We start from the raw sequence: 13,869 nt of genomic DNA, 5'->3' as shown, positions 1-13,869 counted from the left end.
TGGAACCGTTCCTACTCACAAGGCTTTGGGTCCAACCAACTCCCTGCTGCACCGCATCATAACTCATATCCTCACTCCACAGAGTGGCTCTCACAACAGGGTAACCGTATCTGACTGTCTCATAATTTTTGCTCTTGTTACTTCATCTTCCATTTCATTTAGTTATCTCATGATTAGACATATGTGGGAGTCTGTAAAGAGTACAAAAAAGGCTAATTTACCTTATGAAATGTTTCTCACGTGCATCTTTGAGTACTTTAAGGTAGATTTAACAAATGAGGATGTAGAGAACAAAGTCTCTATGATCAAAGGAGGCGGGGCTGTTAAAAAGGGTAAGAAATCTATGGCTTCTTATGATGACTTTGAAAGTCGGCCAGAATCCTCAAAGGCGACCGATTCCCTAAGAGATATTCTCACAGAATTCTCAAACATGTCCGATCTCATGGTTCAATTTCACAAATCTGCTCGCAAACTTGCATATGAAAATGAGACGGCCTGGAAGAAATGCCAAGAAAGGGTCGGTTTAATGCTTGAAAGCCTTGATGATGAAGCTGGTAGCGAAGCAGGGGCTGAGGGATCTGACTTTAATCTTTCTGATGATTAAACTTATGTTTACTGTTTGATATTGGCACTTAGGCTCAATTCGGTACTTTGTTTTGGCTTGTTTCTGTTGGAACAATAACTCTGTGATACTTTGTAGACACTTTTTGATTATATTTTGTATATTATGCTTTCATGTTAAAACCTTCTTGCAGGTGCCCCTTTGATGACAAAAGGGGGAGAAAGTGCTGAAAATTGAAATGAAAAAACAGGGATGAACATGGAACAGGTGATGAAATTTTCGTTTGAAAATTCATGATCACCCTTGTTAAAAGGATACATTTGATATTGCATTTTTGATATTGCTTTTGGTTCACTATGATTACTGCTGCTGGGAATGCATTTGGCATTTAGTTTGTGATGTTTGGCAATACATTTATCTTGATTACATGGATGACTGGTTGTTAATTAACTTTGATGAAAATGCATGTTTATATTGAATACTCTGTTTCATCTTGGATTAACATGCTTGATATTTTTTTGGCAGTTCCGTTAAACTATGTAAAATATAACAACTGCCATGTTTTGATCATGTGTGCTTCGAGAACATGTGTGCTTCAAAATATTTTTCCTTTTTTACCATAATAAATTTTGCTCTGATATCCTGTCTGGGAAAAATATTTGAATAATTTATGAACAACAATTTTTGATGTGTGTAAAAGTTTGAGTAGAAAATCAGTTTATGATATCAAATGAGTTTTGAATATCATCCAAATCTGCTCATAAATCAAGCATTTAGCATCATGCAATGAATATGCTAAATAACATTGATACTTGAAGCTTGATTAAAATGTTACAGGTTAGTGCTTCCCTTGGTAAAAATGATATATATTAAGGGGGAGCCATGTGACAACTTGAAAGGGGGAGAAATTCAAATCTTCAAAGGGAGTACTCTATACTCTAATTCTTAAATTTCTTTCCATTTCAATTTTAATAATGTTTGTCATCAAGGGGGAGATTGATGAGTTTAGAAAACTCTAAGCAAATATTTGTGATGACTAAACATTATTACTTTGATAGATAGCAAAAATATTAATTCACATATGTTAATAAATTAATTTTTGCTATGCAGGAACAATTGGGCCAAAAATAAAATTCTGGTGCAAGCCCAATTATACTCAGCCTTGACTAATGCAAGTATACATGATGAGTATGGCTGAATTGATTTTGGACCGAAACAAAAGAAAATTAACAAGCCCAAGTATTTTATTATTGGCTCAGCCTTAAGTGTTCAAATTTATTTGTGGCTGAAGCTAGTTGTTATACTGGGCCAAATTGATTTTTCTATTACAAGCCCATTTATGTTTTTATGCTAAGTGTTTCTCATGCATGATCCGAAACCAATCCATCAGGAAAGCAAATGTTATCATTTGCTGAGGCCTTCAACGGATCTCCTCTCTAAGCATGAAATGGAACTCAAAATTTTATTGAGATAAGTTAATGCATGGGAACTATGAGAGAGAATGTGTCATTGATTTGATTGAAAGCATCAATGCTGCACGCTAAACCACTAGGGAAGTAAAAGCAATCCCACTTCAATTAATTTGATTCATTTAATTGCTTTTCCTTTAGCTCTATCCTCTCTCTCATCACTTTCTTCTCTTCGGTCATTAACCAGGAAACCATGGAAGCAAAAATGAGCTACCGAAATGAAGGAAGAACACTCTACAAGACCATCATGATGATGGCAAGAAAACATAACAAAATAAAAGTATGCTGTAGCTGAGATATTCAACAAAAATGGTAAGATTTGGTGAGGCAATCTCGGGCTCCTCATACCCAAAAAGAAGAAGAAGATCTCGGCCAGCAAGGAAGAGATTCTTGGAGGTATGGCTTGTCTTCGATTCTGCTCAACCACCACAGGAAGTAGCTAGAGTAGCGAAGTGATGGAAGAGGCAGAGATTGGAGCAGATGAAGCCATCATCATCATGAAGCATCAAGGGCCAGAAATCCATCTTGGAGAGCAAGCCAAGGATGGAGCGCTCGGATTGATGAAGGGTGATGACCAAGGAAGGACTAGAGGTAATTGCATGTTGGGTTTTGCATGGTTATCTCTTATCTCTCTATGTGGCCGAACCGGTTCTGTTTCTTGGATAAGAAGGAGTTGGCTTGGACTTTTGGCTTCAAGTGTGGAGGCTTCTCTCTTCTATAAAATGAGTGAACAACCACTGTTTGAAGCAAGGAGAAAGTTTGAGAGTGCAAGGCACAAAATTCTCAGAGCTACCTGAGCTAACAGTTTTCTCTTTTCCTTCAACGTATTCTGTTTTGTAATTTTTCTGTTTAATTTTGTCATGTCTTGAGTCTCATGGAAAAAAGGAAAATAGTGAGGTTTGTATGAAAAAGCCATAGAGCGGAAAAAGGCAGAGAGTGCAAAATTAAAAGAAAAAGTCATAGATGTCCTTAGAGTTTCTTTGTTCATCTATGTTGTGTTTCATGATTCTGTGAGAATCCCCTTGTAAGTTGGGTTAGCACTTTACAGATTGTAATCAGGAAGATTATAGTGAAATTTCATCATGTTTGCGATGGAGACTGGATGTAGGCTGCACTGCACTTAGCAGCTGAACCAGGATATATCTGGGTGTAATTTTCTCTCCTCTTTATTCCATTTCTGTTTCTACTGGACAGGAGTAAAAACGAAAAATATCTTGTGTCAGGTGACGAGACAAAAAGAAAAGTCTCGTGGCTAGGGACGAGACAAAAGAAAAAGTCTCATGGCTAGTGACGAGATAAAAAAAAAAAGACAAAAAGTTTCCTAAGTTAGTTTCAAAGATCAGCAAGTGTTACTAAGCAAAATGGGGGCTAAGATTCAACCCCCCTTCTCTTAGCCACTGATAATCATTAATTGGTATTAGAGCTTGGTCTCAAAGAGATCAAGCTTTGCAGCTTGGAGTAAAGATCCTCATGGCAGAAAATAGTGGATCAAATGTGGTGTCCTACAATCTGACCGAAGGACAATCAAGCAACAGACCTCCTCTTTTCAATGGGAAAAATTATACCTATTGGAAGGAGAGGATGAAGATATTTGTACAAGTAGTGGATTACAGACTTTGAAAGATCATCTTGGAAGGGCCTCAATATCCAACTGTTACAAGTGCCGAAGGAGTTGTTTCTCTTAAACCTGAAGCAAGTTGGACGGATGAAGATAGAAAAAAGGTGGAGCTCAACGCCAAGGCCATCAATCTGCTCAACTGTGCTATCAGCTTTGAGGAATACCGACGGGTATCACGTTGCACAACAGCAAAGGAAATCTGGGATAAACTCCTAGTCACTCATGAAGGAACAACCATTGTGAAAAAGACCAGGATTGATATGTTAAACAAAGAGTACGAAATGTTTGCAATGAAGGAAGGAGAATCCATTGATGAGATGTTTGAACGCTTCAACAACATTATTATTGGCTTGGATGCTATGGGAATCAAGTATCCTGAATCTGTGCTAGTGAGAAGAGTGTTGAGATGTCTCACAAAAGAGTGGAAAACAAAAGCTTTAATTATCTCTGAGAGTAGTGGTCTTGACTCTATGACCTATGATGATTTGAGAGGAAATTTACTTGCTTTTGAAAACACCTACTTGAAAAAAGATTTAAATAAGAAAGGAATAGCTTTTTCTTCTGTCACTAACCCTCTGGATGATGAATCCAGTGATAACTCATCTGAAAATGAATTTGTGTTGTTTGCAAAAAAATTCAGAAAAATGATGAAGCTCAAAGGCAAAGGCAGCAGCTCAAGGAAAATGAAGAAAGACCTTAGCAAAGTAACTTGTTACAACTGCAAGGAAATGGGGCATTTCAAATCTGATTGTCCAAAGTTAAAGAAGGAAGAGAAGCCAAAAAGAGGGAAGAATAAGGGACTGATGGCTTCATGGGAAGATTTGGAAAATGACTCGGATGATGATGATGAGGAATCCGAGACCAAGTCACAACCTTGTCTCATGGCAGATCGCATAGATCAGATAGTCTTTCATAACCCTAACACTGAAGATCTTCATCTTATGATAGACCACCTTTCTGAAAAAATAAGATGTTTTCTGCTGGAAAATCAAGAACCTGAACAACAAATTACCATTCTTAAAGCTGAAAACAGTTTTCTTAAAGAAAAGGTGAGGGAGGCCGAAACTGCTTGTGATCTTGTTGAAGAAAATAAGCAGTTAAAAGCCCAAATTAAGAGCTGTGAAAGTAATCATTCTGTTCTTGCATATGTAGACTGTTTTAAAAGAAATGAAGAGTTGCTTAAAGAGATTAAAAGGCTTAAGGAAGACTTATCCAAGTTCACCCAAAGTTCTGAAAATCTGAATCAAATCTTGGCTAGTCAAAAACCTCTTTATGATAAGGCTGGGTTAGGGTTTTATAAATCTGCTGAAAAATCTCATTTTGAAAACTTGGCCTTATCCTCTAATGATACAAGATTTCAAGACCCCACCTACTTTAACAAAACAGCAACTCCAAGATTTTGTAGACTATGCAATCGAAATGGACACTTTTCTATTCAATATTTTTTTGGTGAAAGAATAATTGGTGAAAAAGTTTGTAAAGTTGTTTTTAATTACAATGGCTTAAGACATAGGAGATGGTTTAACGTGAAAGGATCCAAGAAAATTTGGATACCTAAGGTCACTTAAGCTTGTTTTGTAGGTGTGCCTAGCATCCAAACGGAAAGAAAATATGTGGTATATGGATAGCGGATGCTCTAGGCATATGACCGGAAAGACAACCTTCTTCATAAAGCTTGATGAATATGATGGAGGACTTGTCACTTTCGGTGATGATGCAAAAGGAAAAATAGTGGCTGTTGGAAAAGTTGGTAAAAAATTTTCATCTTGTATAAATGATGTCCTTCTTGTGAATGGTTTGAAACATAATTTACTTAGTGTTAGTCAACTGTGTGATTTAGGCTTTGAGGTTATTTTTAGGAAGTTTGTTTGTTTAGTTGTTTGTGAAAAAACTGGGGATATTTTATTTGAAGCTAAAAGATGCAATAATGTGTAAAGATTGACTCTTGAGGACCTAAAAGAACAAAATGTGACATGCTTTACATCCCTTGAATCTGAAAAATGGCTATGGCATAGAAAGTTGGGTCATGCAAGCATGTACCAAATTCCTAAGCTAGTTAAGAAAAATCTGGTTAGAGGAATTTCAAAAATCAAATTTGATAAGGATCTTACTTGTGATGCTTGCCAATTGGGCAAACAAGTAAAATCCTCTTTTAAACCTAAAGATGGAATCTCAACCAAAAGGACATTAGAGATTTTACATATTGATCTTTTTGGACCAACAAGAACTCAAAGTTTAGGAGGTAAACACTATGGTCTTGTGGTGGTAGATGATTACTCTAGATTTGGTTGGGTACTTTTTCTTGCTCATAAAAATAATGCTTTTCATGCCTTCTCCACTCTTTGCAAGAAAATTCAAAATGAAAAGGATTTAAAAATTGCCCATTTAAGAAGTGATCAGGGAAGAGAATTTGAAAACCAAGATTTTGAAAAATTCTGTGATGACTTATAAATTTCTCATAATTTTTCATATCCTAGAACCCCCCCCCCCAACAAAATGGGGTGGTTAAAAGAAGGAATAAAAGTCTTCAAGAGATGACTAGCGCTATGCTATGTGAGAATGAGATTCCTAAATTTTTATGGGCTGAAGCTGTGAACATAGCTTGTTATATTTTGAATAGAACAATCATTAGAAAAGGGTTAAAGAAAACCCCTTATGAGCTATGGAAAGGAACCCCTCCAAATCTTAAGTACTTTCATGTTTTTGGATGCAAATGCTTTGTGCTTAATAATAAAGAAAATCTTGGAAAATTTGATCCAAAATCCCATGAAGGAATGTTTGTTGGATATTCCACCACAAGCAAGGCCTATAGAGTTTATCTCAAAGAACATAGAACCATAGAGGAATCCATACATGTTACTTTTTGTGATTCTAACCTAATTCCCAGCACTGTGATAGATAATGATTCAGATGGTGAAAAAGATGAAACAAGTAAAGAAATTTCCAAATCTGTTCAAAATGAGGAATCTGCCAGTCCAGTTTTGTCTCGTCAGATTGAAGGAGACATTTTCATTTTATCTCCTGAGCAGACACGAGAAACTGGAACAGTGAGACCACTAGAAGTTCATCAAAGCTCAACACCTGTCCGAAAGCCTAGAGAATGGAAGTCCATGAGGGGTTATCCTCATGACTCCATCATAGGTGATCCCTCTCAAGGAGTAACAACAAGATCCTCCACCAAAAGGCAAACCGAACCTAGCAATTTTGCTCTCTTGTCACAAATGGAGCCCAACAATGTCAAACAAGCTCTTGAAGATCCATCATGGGTCAAAGCCATGCAAGAAGAGCTTGCTCAATTCGACAAGAATGAGGTTTGGACACTAGTACCCCATCCGGATGGTAAGAAAGTTACGGGTACTAAATGGGTATTTAAAAATAAACTTGGTGAGGATGGACAAGTTGTTCGTAACAAGGCTAGATTAGTGACCCAAGATTACGATCAAGAAGAGGGTATAGATTTTGATGAGTCTTTTGCTCCGGTAGCTAGAATGGAAGCAATTAGGTTGCTTCTTGCCTATGCTGCCCATAAAGGTTTCAAAATATTTCAAATGGATGTTAAATGTGCTTTCCTTAATGGCTTTATTGATAGAGAAGTGTATGTGGCTCAACCCCCCGGTTTTGAACATAAAGAATTTCCAAATCATGTTTTTAAACTATCTAAGGCTCTTTATGGTCTTAGACAAGCTCCAAGAGCTTGGTATGAAAGGCTTAGTGCCTTCTTGTTGGAAAATCATTTTCAAAGGGGTACCACCGACACTACTTTATTTATTAAACCATCTAATGATGATATACTCCTTGTTCAAGTTTATGTTGATGACATTGTATTTGGATCGGCCAATGTATCTTTGTGTGAAGAGTTTGGAAAACTTATGACTAGTGAGTTTGAAATGAGTTTAATGGGAGAGATAACTTTCTTTCTTGGCCTCCAAATCAAACAAACTCCTAGTGGTACTTTTATTCACCAAGGAAAGTATGCAAAAGAACTTATCAAAAAGTTTGGCCTAGAAAATTCCAAACCAATGGGTACACTAATGCATCCTAACACAAAAATTGAAAAGGATGATGATGGCCAAGATGTGGATGAAACAAGGTATAGAGGAATGATAGGTTCACTTATATACCTTACCTCCTCTAGACCGTGTCCAAAGTGTGGGTGTTTGCTCAAGGTTTCAATCTCACCCAAAAGAATCTCATCTTACGGCTGTTAAACACATCATTAGATACATTAAGGGGACTTGTAATTTTGGATTATGGTATCCTAAATCTGATGATTTTTGTGCAGTAGGATTTTGCGATGGAGATTATGCGGGAGATAGAGTGGATAGACAGAGCACATTCGGCATGTGTTGCTTCCTTGGAAGCTCACTCAACATGTGGTCAAGCAAGAAGCAAGCCACAGTGGCTTCATCCACGGCTGAAGCAGAATACATTTCTGCATCTGCTTGTTGCTCTCAATTAATTTGGTTAAAAATATAATTGGAAGATTACAAATTAAAAATCAATAGTATACCCTTGTTTTGTGATAATATGAGTGCTATAAACATTTCAAAAAATCCTGTTCTGCACTCAAGAACCAAGCACATTGAGATAAAATATCATTTCATTAGAGAACATGTGCAGAAGGGTACTATTGATATTCAATTTGTAAAATCTGAAGACCAAATTGCTGATATTTTTACAAAACCCCTCTGTGAAGACAGATTCTGCAACTTGAGAAAAAGTTTGGGAATGTTTGATTTAAGTTCTATTGATAACTTGTGAATATTTGACTCTGTTCAGTTTTGTCTCGTAGGTTTGGACGAGATAAAAATGAGGGCATGATGGAAGAGCTATAATTAAGGGGGAGGCAACGCAGAATTTAAAATTCATAGGCCCCACCAAATATCTTTAACCCCACCATGACAGTTTTGTTAGTTCCTTATTTTATTTGAAAAATAAATTCACAAAATCTCTTGGTTGTCTTATCAAATCTTGTTGGAAGAAGCTTGTTGTCAAATCAAATCTTTCCTTCCAACTAATCCCTTGATTCAAGGAAACCTCTTTTCAGTTTTTGAAACTGCCTTGGTTAATAACCGCGCCATTAATGGTTAATAACTCCCTCCACTATCTCTCTCCACTCCACATTTATTACACCATTAACCTCCCTTCTCCCTCACTTCTTTCGGCCCTCCTCACCTTTTCATATTCAACTTCTCAACTCTCCCAACCATGAAAAAGAAAACTGCCCCCAGGAAAAGTGAAAGGATCCTATTTTCTTAAAAACCGTCCACTCCACAATCTCACACTCACATCCATATTCACTCTACATCATCATCATCACCCTCACATCCCTCAAAGCAAACCGACACCATGAGAAGGAAGGTCATTGCCACGAAAACCTCTTCAAGAAAGAAGAAAGGAAAAGGTCCCGTGGAAGAAGCAGAAGAGTCTCACACATCACCTATTCCGTCTCCACCATCATCACCACCGAAGAAATCCACTCCCCATGCATCCGGAAAGAGCTCTCAAAAGGCCAAGGGTTTCGTTCTTCATGAAACCAGAGAACCCACGAACCTTGGTTCAATGGAGTTCAAGAATAAATTTCACAAACCACACTCCCATTTTGATCCTTCAAGGTTTTCTACATGTGCTTTCTATGAATTCCACAAAGAGGTTTTGGAAAAGCAGCATCTGTGCCCCTCCTACTTGGTGAATCTCGAGTCTCTGGCCTCCAAAGGAATCAATCTACAACCCCTGTTTGATAGTCTCAAATGGTCACCATTGCTCCTTATTCACAAAATGGTTTACCCAAGGTTGGTAAGACAGTTTTATGCGAATCTGAGATTTATTGATTGCAGCCTTCACTCCTACGTGAAACGTGTGCATATCACCCTGAATGCTGAGACTATTGCTTCTGCCCTTGGTTACGTTGATGAAGGGCCGAAGGTTTACATGAGTGATAAATGGGATTCACACGTCGGGGTTGCATACAAACAAGTTCTTCATCAAATCTGTGAAAATCTATCTGGACTGGATGGAACCGTTCCTACTCACAAGGCTTTGGGTCCAACCAACTCCCTGCTGCACCGCATCATAACTCATATCCTCACTCCACAGAGTGGCTCTCACAACAGGGTAACCGTATCTGACTGTCTCATAATTTTTGCTCTTGTTACTTCATCTTCCATTTCATTTAGTTATCTCATGATTAGACATATGTGGGAGTCTGTAAAGAGTACAAAAAAGGCTAATTTACCTTATGAAATGTTTCTCACGTGCATCTTTGAGTACTTTAAGGTAGATTTAACAAATGAGGATGTAGAGAACAAAGTCTCTATGATCAAAGGAGGCGGGGCTGTTAAAAAGGGTAAGAAATCTATGGCTTCTTATGATGACTTTGAAAGTCGGCCAGAATCCTCAAAGGCGACCGATTCCCTAAGAGATATTCTCACAGAATTCTCAAACATGTCCGATCTCATGGTTCAATTTCACAAATCTGCTCGCAAACTTGCATATGAAAATGAGACGGCCTGGAAGAAATGCCAAGAAAGGGTCGGTTTAATGCTTGAAAGCCTTGATGATGAAGCTGGTAGCGAAGCAGGGGCTGAGGGATCTGACTTTAATCTTTCTGATGATTAAACTTATGTTTACTGTTTGATATTGGCACTTAGGCTCAATTCGGTACTTTGTTTTGGCTTGTTTCTGTTGGAACAATAACTCTGTGATACTTTGTAGACACTTTTTGATTATATTTTGTATATTATGCTTTCATGTTAAAACCTTCTTGCAGGTGCCCCTTTGATGACAAAAGGGGGAGAAAGTGCTGAAAATTGAAATGAAAAAACAGGGATGAACATGGAACAGGTGATGAAATTTTCGTTTGAAAATTCATGATCACCCTTGTTAAAAGGATACATTTGATATTGCATTTTTGATATTGCTTTTGGTTCACTATGATTACTGCTGCTGGGAATGCATTTGGCATTTAGTTTGTGATGTTTGGCAATACATTTATCTTGATTACATGGATGACTGGTTGTTAATTAACTTTGATGAAAATGCATGTTTATATTGAATACTCTGTTTCATCTTGGATTAACATGCTTGATATTTTTTTGGCAGTTCCGTTAAACTATGTAAAATATAACAACTGCCATGTTTTGATCATGTGTGCTTCGAGAACATGTGTGCTTCAAAATATTTTTCCTTTTTTACCATAATAAATTTTGCTCTGATATCCTGTCTGGGAAAAATATTTGAATAATTTATGAACAACAATTTTTGATGTGTGTAAAAGTTTGAGTAGAAAATCAGTTTATGATATCAAATGAGTTTTGAATATCATCCAAATCTGCTCATAAATCAAGCATTTAGCATCATGCAATGAATATGCTAAATAACATTGATACTTGAAGCTTGATTAAAATGTTACAGGTTAGTGCTTCCCTTGGTAAAAATGATATATATTAAGGGGGAGCCATGTGACAACTTGAAAGGGGGAGAAATTCAAATCTTCAAAGGGAGTACTCTATACTCTAATTCTTAAATTTCTTTCCATTTCAATTTTAATAATGTTTGTCATCAAGGGGGAGATTGATGAGTTTAGAAAACTCTAAGCAAATATTTGTGATGACTAAACATTATTACTTTGATAGATAGCAAAAATATTAATTCACATATGTTAATAAATTAATTTTTGCTATGCAGGAACAATTGGGCCAAAAATAAAATTCTGGTGCAAGCCCAATTATACTCAGCCTTGACTAATGCAAGTATACATGATGAGTATGGCTGAATTGATTTTGGACCGAAACAAAAGAAAATTAACAAGCCCAAGTATTTTATTATTGGCTCAGCCTTAAGTGTTCAAATTTATTTGTGGCTGAAGCTAGTTGTTATACTGGGCCAAATTGATTTTTCTATTACAAGCCCATTTATGTTTTTATGCTAAGTGTTTCTCATGCATGATCCGAAACCAATCCATCAGGAAAGCAAATGTTATCATTTGCTGAGGCCTTCAACGGATCTCCTCTCTAAGCATGAAATGGAACTCAAAATTTTATTGAGATAAGTTAATGCATGGGAACTATGAGAGAGAATGTGTCATTGATTTGATTGAAAGCATCAATGCTGCATGCTAAACCACTAGGGAAGTAAAAGCAATCCCACTTCAATTAATTTGATTCATTTAATTGCTTTTCCTTTAGCTCTATCCTCTCTTTCATCTCTTTCTTCTCTTCGGTCATTAACTAGGAAACCATGGAAGCAAAAATGAGCTACCGAAATGAAGGAAGAACACTCTACAAGACCATCATGATGATGGCAAGAAAACATAACAAAATAAAAGTATGCTGTGGCTGATATATTCACCAAAAATGGTAAGATTTGGTGAGGTAATCTCGGGCTCCTCATACCCAAAAAGAAGAAGAAGATCTCGGCCAGCAAGGAAGAGATTCTTGGAGGTATGACTTGTCTTCGATTCTGCTCAACCACCACAGGAAGTAGCTAGAGTAGCGAAGTGATGGAAGAGGCAGAGATTGGAGCAGATGAAGCCATCATCATCATGAAGCATCAAGGGCCAGAAATCCATCTTGGAGAGCAAGCCAAGGATGGAGCGCTCGGATTGATGAAGGGTGATGACCAAGGAAGGACTAGAGGTAATTGCATGTTGGGTTTTGCATGGTTATCTCTTATCTCTCTATGTGGCCGAACTGGTTCTGTTTCTTGGACAAGAAGGAGTTGGCTTGGGCTTTTGGCTTCAAGTGTGGAGGCTACTCTCTTCTATAAAAAGAGTGAACAGCCACTGTTTGAAGCAAGGAGAAAGTTTGAGAGTGCAAGGCATAGAATTCTCAGAGCTACCTGAGCTAACAGTTTTATCTTCTCCTTCAATGTATTCTGTTTTGTAATTTTTCTGTTTAATTTTGTCATGTCTTGAGTCTCATGGAAAAAAGGCAAACAGTTAGGTTTGTATGAAAAAGCCATAGAGCGGAAAAAGGCAGAGAGTGCAAAATTAAAAGAAAAAGTCATAGATGTCCTTAGAGTTTCTTTGTTCATCTATGTTGTGTTTCATGATTCTGTGGGAATCCCCTTGTAAGTTGGGTTAGCACTTTACAGATTGTAATCAAGAAGATTATAGTGAAATTCCATCATGTTTGCGATGGAGACTAGATGTAGGCTGCACTGCACTTAGCAGCTGAACCAGGATATATCTGGGTGTAATTTTCTCTCCTCTCTACTCCATTTCTGTTTCTACTGCACAGGAGCAAAAACCAAAAATATCTCGTGTCAGGTGACGAGACAAAAAGAAAAGTCTCGTGGCTAGGGACGAGACAAAAGAAAAAGTCTTGTGGCTAGTGACGAGATAAAAAAAAAGATAAAAAGTTTCCTAAGTTGGTTTCAAAGATCAGCAAGTGTTACTAAGCAAAAAGGGGGCTAAGATTCAACCCCCCTTCTCTTAGCCACTGATAACCATCAAAGACATTTATTTATTATTTTTCTTACAATTTAAATGAAATATTTTCTATAGAACTAAGGAGAATGATAAATAAATGTATTAATGTATCTACAGTTGATTTTGTGCCTCTGGAACTTGTACTTGTTCCTCATATTATTGACCTGGTTCTTGTACTGCTGTCATGTAGAACATTCCGTTAATTATTTAACTTTGATCTCACGGTCGGACTACATTGAAACTAAATGAAACTTTTTTAAATTCAAATAGGACACTTTAAACCTTAAAGACTAAAATAGGATTCATCTCAAACGTAGGGGACCAATTTAATATTTTACCCTTTAAATAAATTATTCCTGAATTTTTAGAGTAAACTATTATTTTTTGTTATAAAAACTTTGAGTGCAGACAATTATAAGACTAAATCCTTGAACTAGTCCTTCAAATTCACAACTTTCACTATTTTGGTCGCTGAGATTTAGCTCTGGACACTATATTAGTTTTTAGATCCTTTTTAGCACTGATCCAACAAACAAAGTGTTAAACTACCTTTGACTTACTACCCTAGATATATGGCTAAACGACGTCGTTTTGTTTTGGCGCTTAAACAAGACAAAACGAGAAGACGAAGAAGAATTTAAATTATGTGCAAACAATTTTATCTCCCTTTATTCTCCAAAATGATCTCGTTTTTATTTTGTTTAAGCGCCAAAACGAATAAATATCATTTAGCTCTATATCTAGCATGGTAAGTCAAAACTAATTAACATTCTATTCATTCACCGAAAAG

Source organism: Arachis hypogaea, chromosome 12 (genome assembly GCF_003086295.3).
Source record: "Arachis hypogaea cultivar Tifrunner chromosome 12, arahy.Tifrunner.gnm2.J5K5, whole genome shotgun sequence".
Lineage (NCBI taxonomy): Eukaryota > Viridiplantae > Streptophyta > Magnoliopsida > Fabales > Fabaceae > Arachis > Arachis hypogaea.
Note: the sequence above shows the minus strand (reverse complement) of the source record.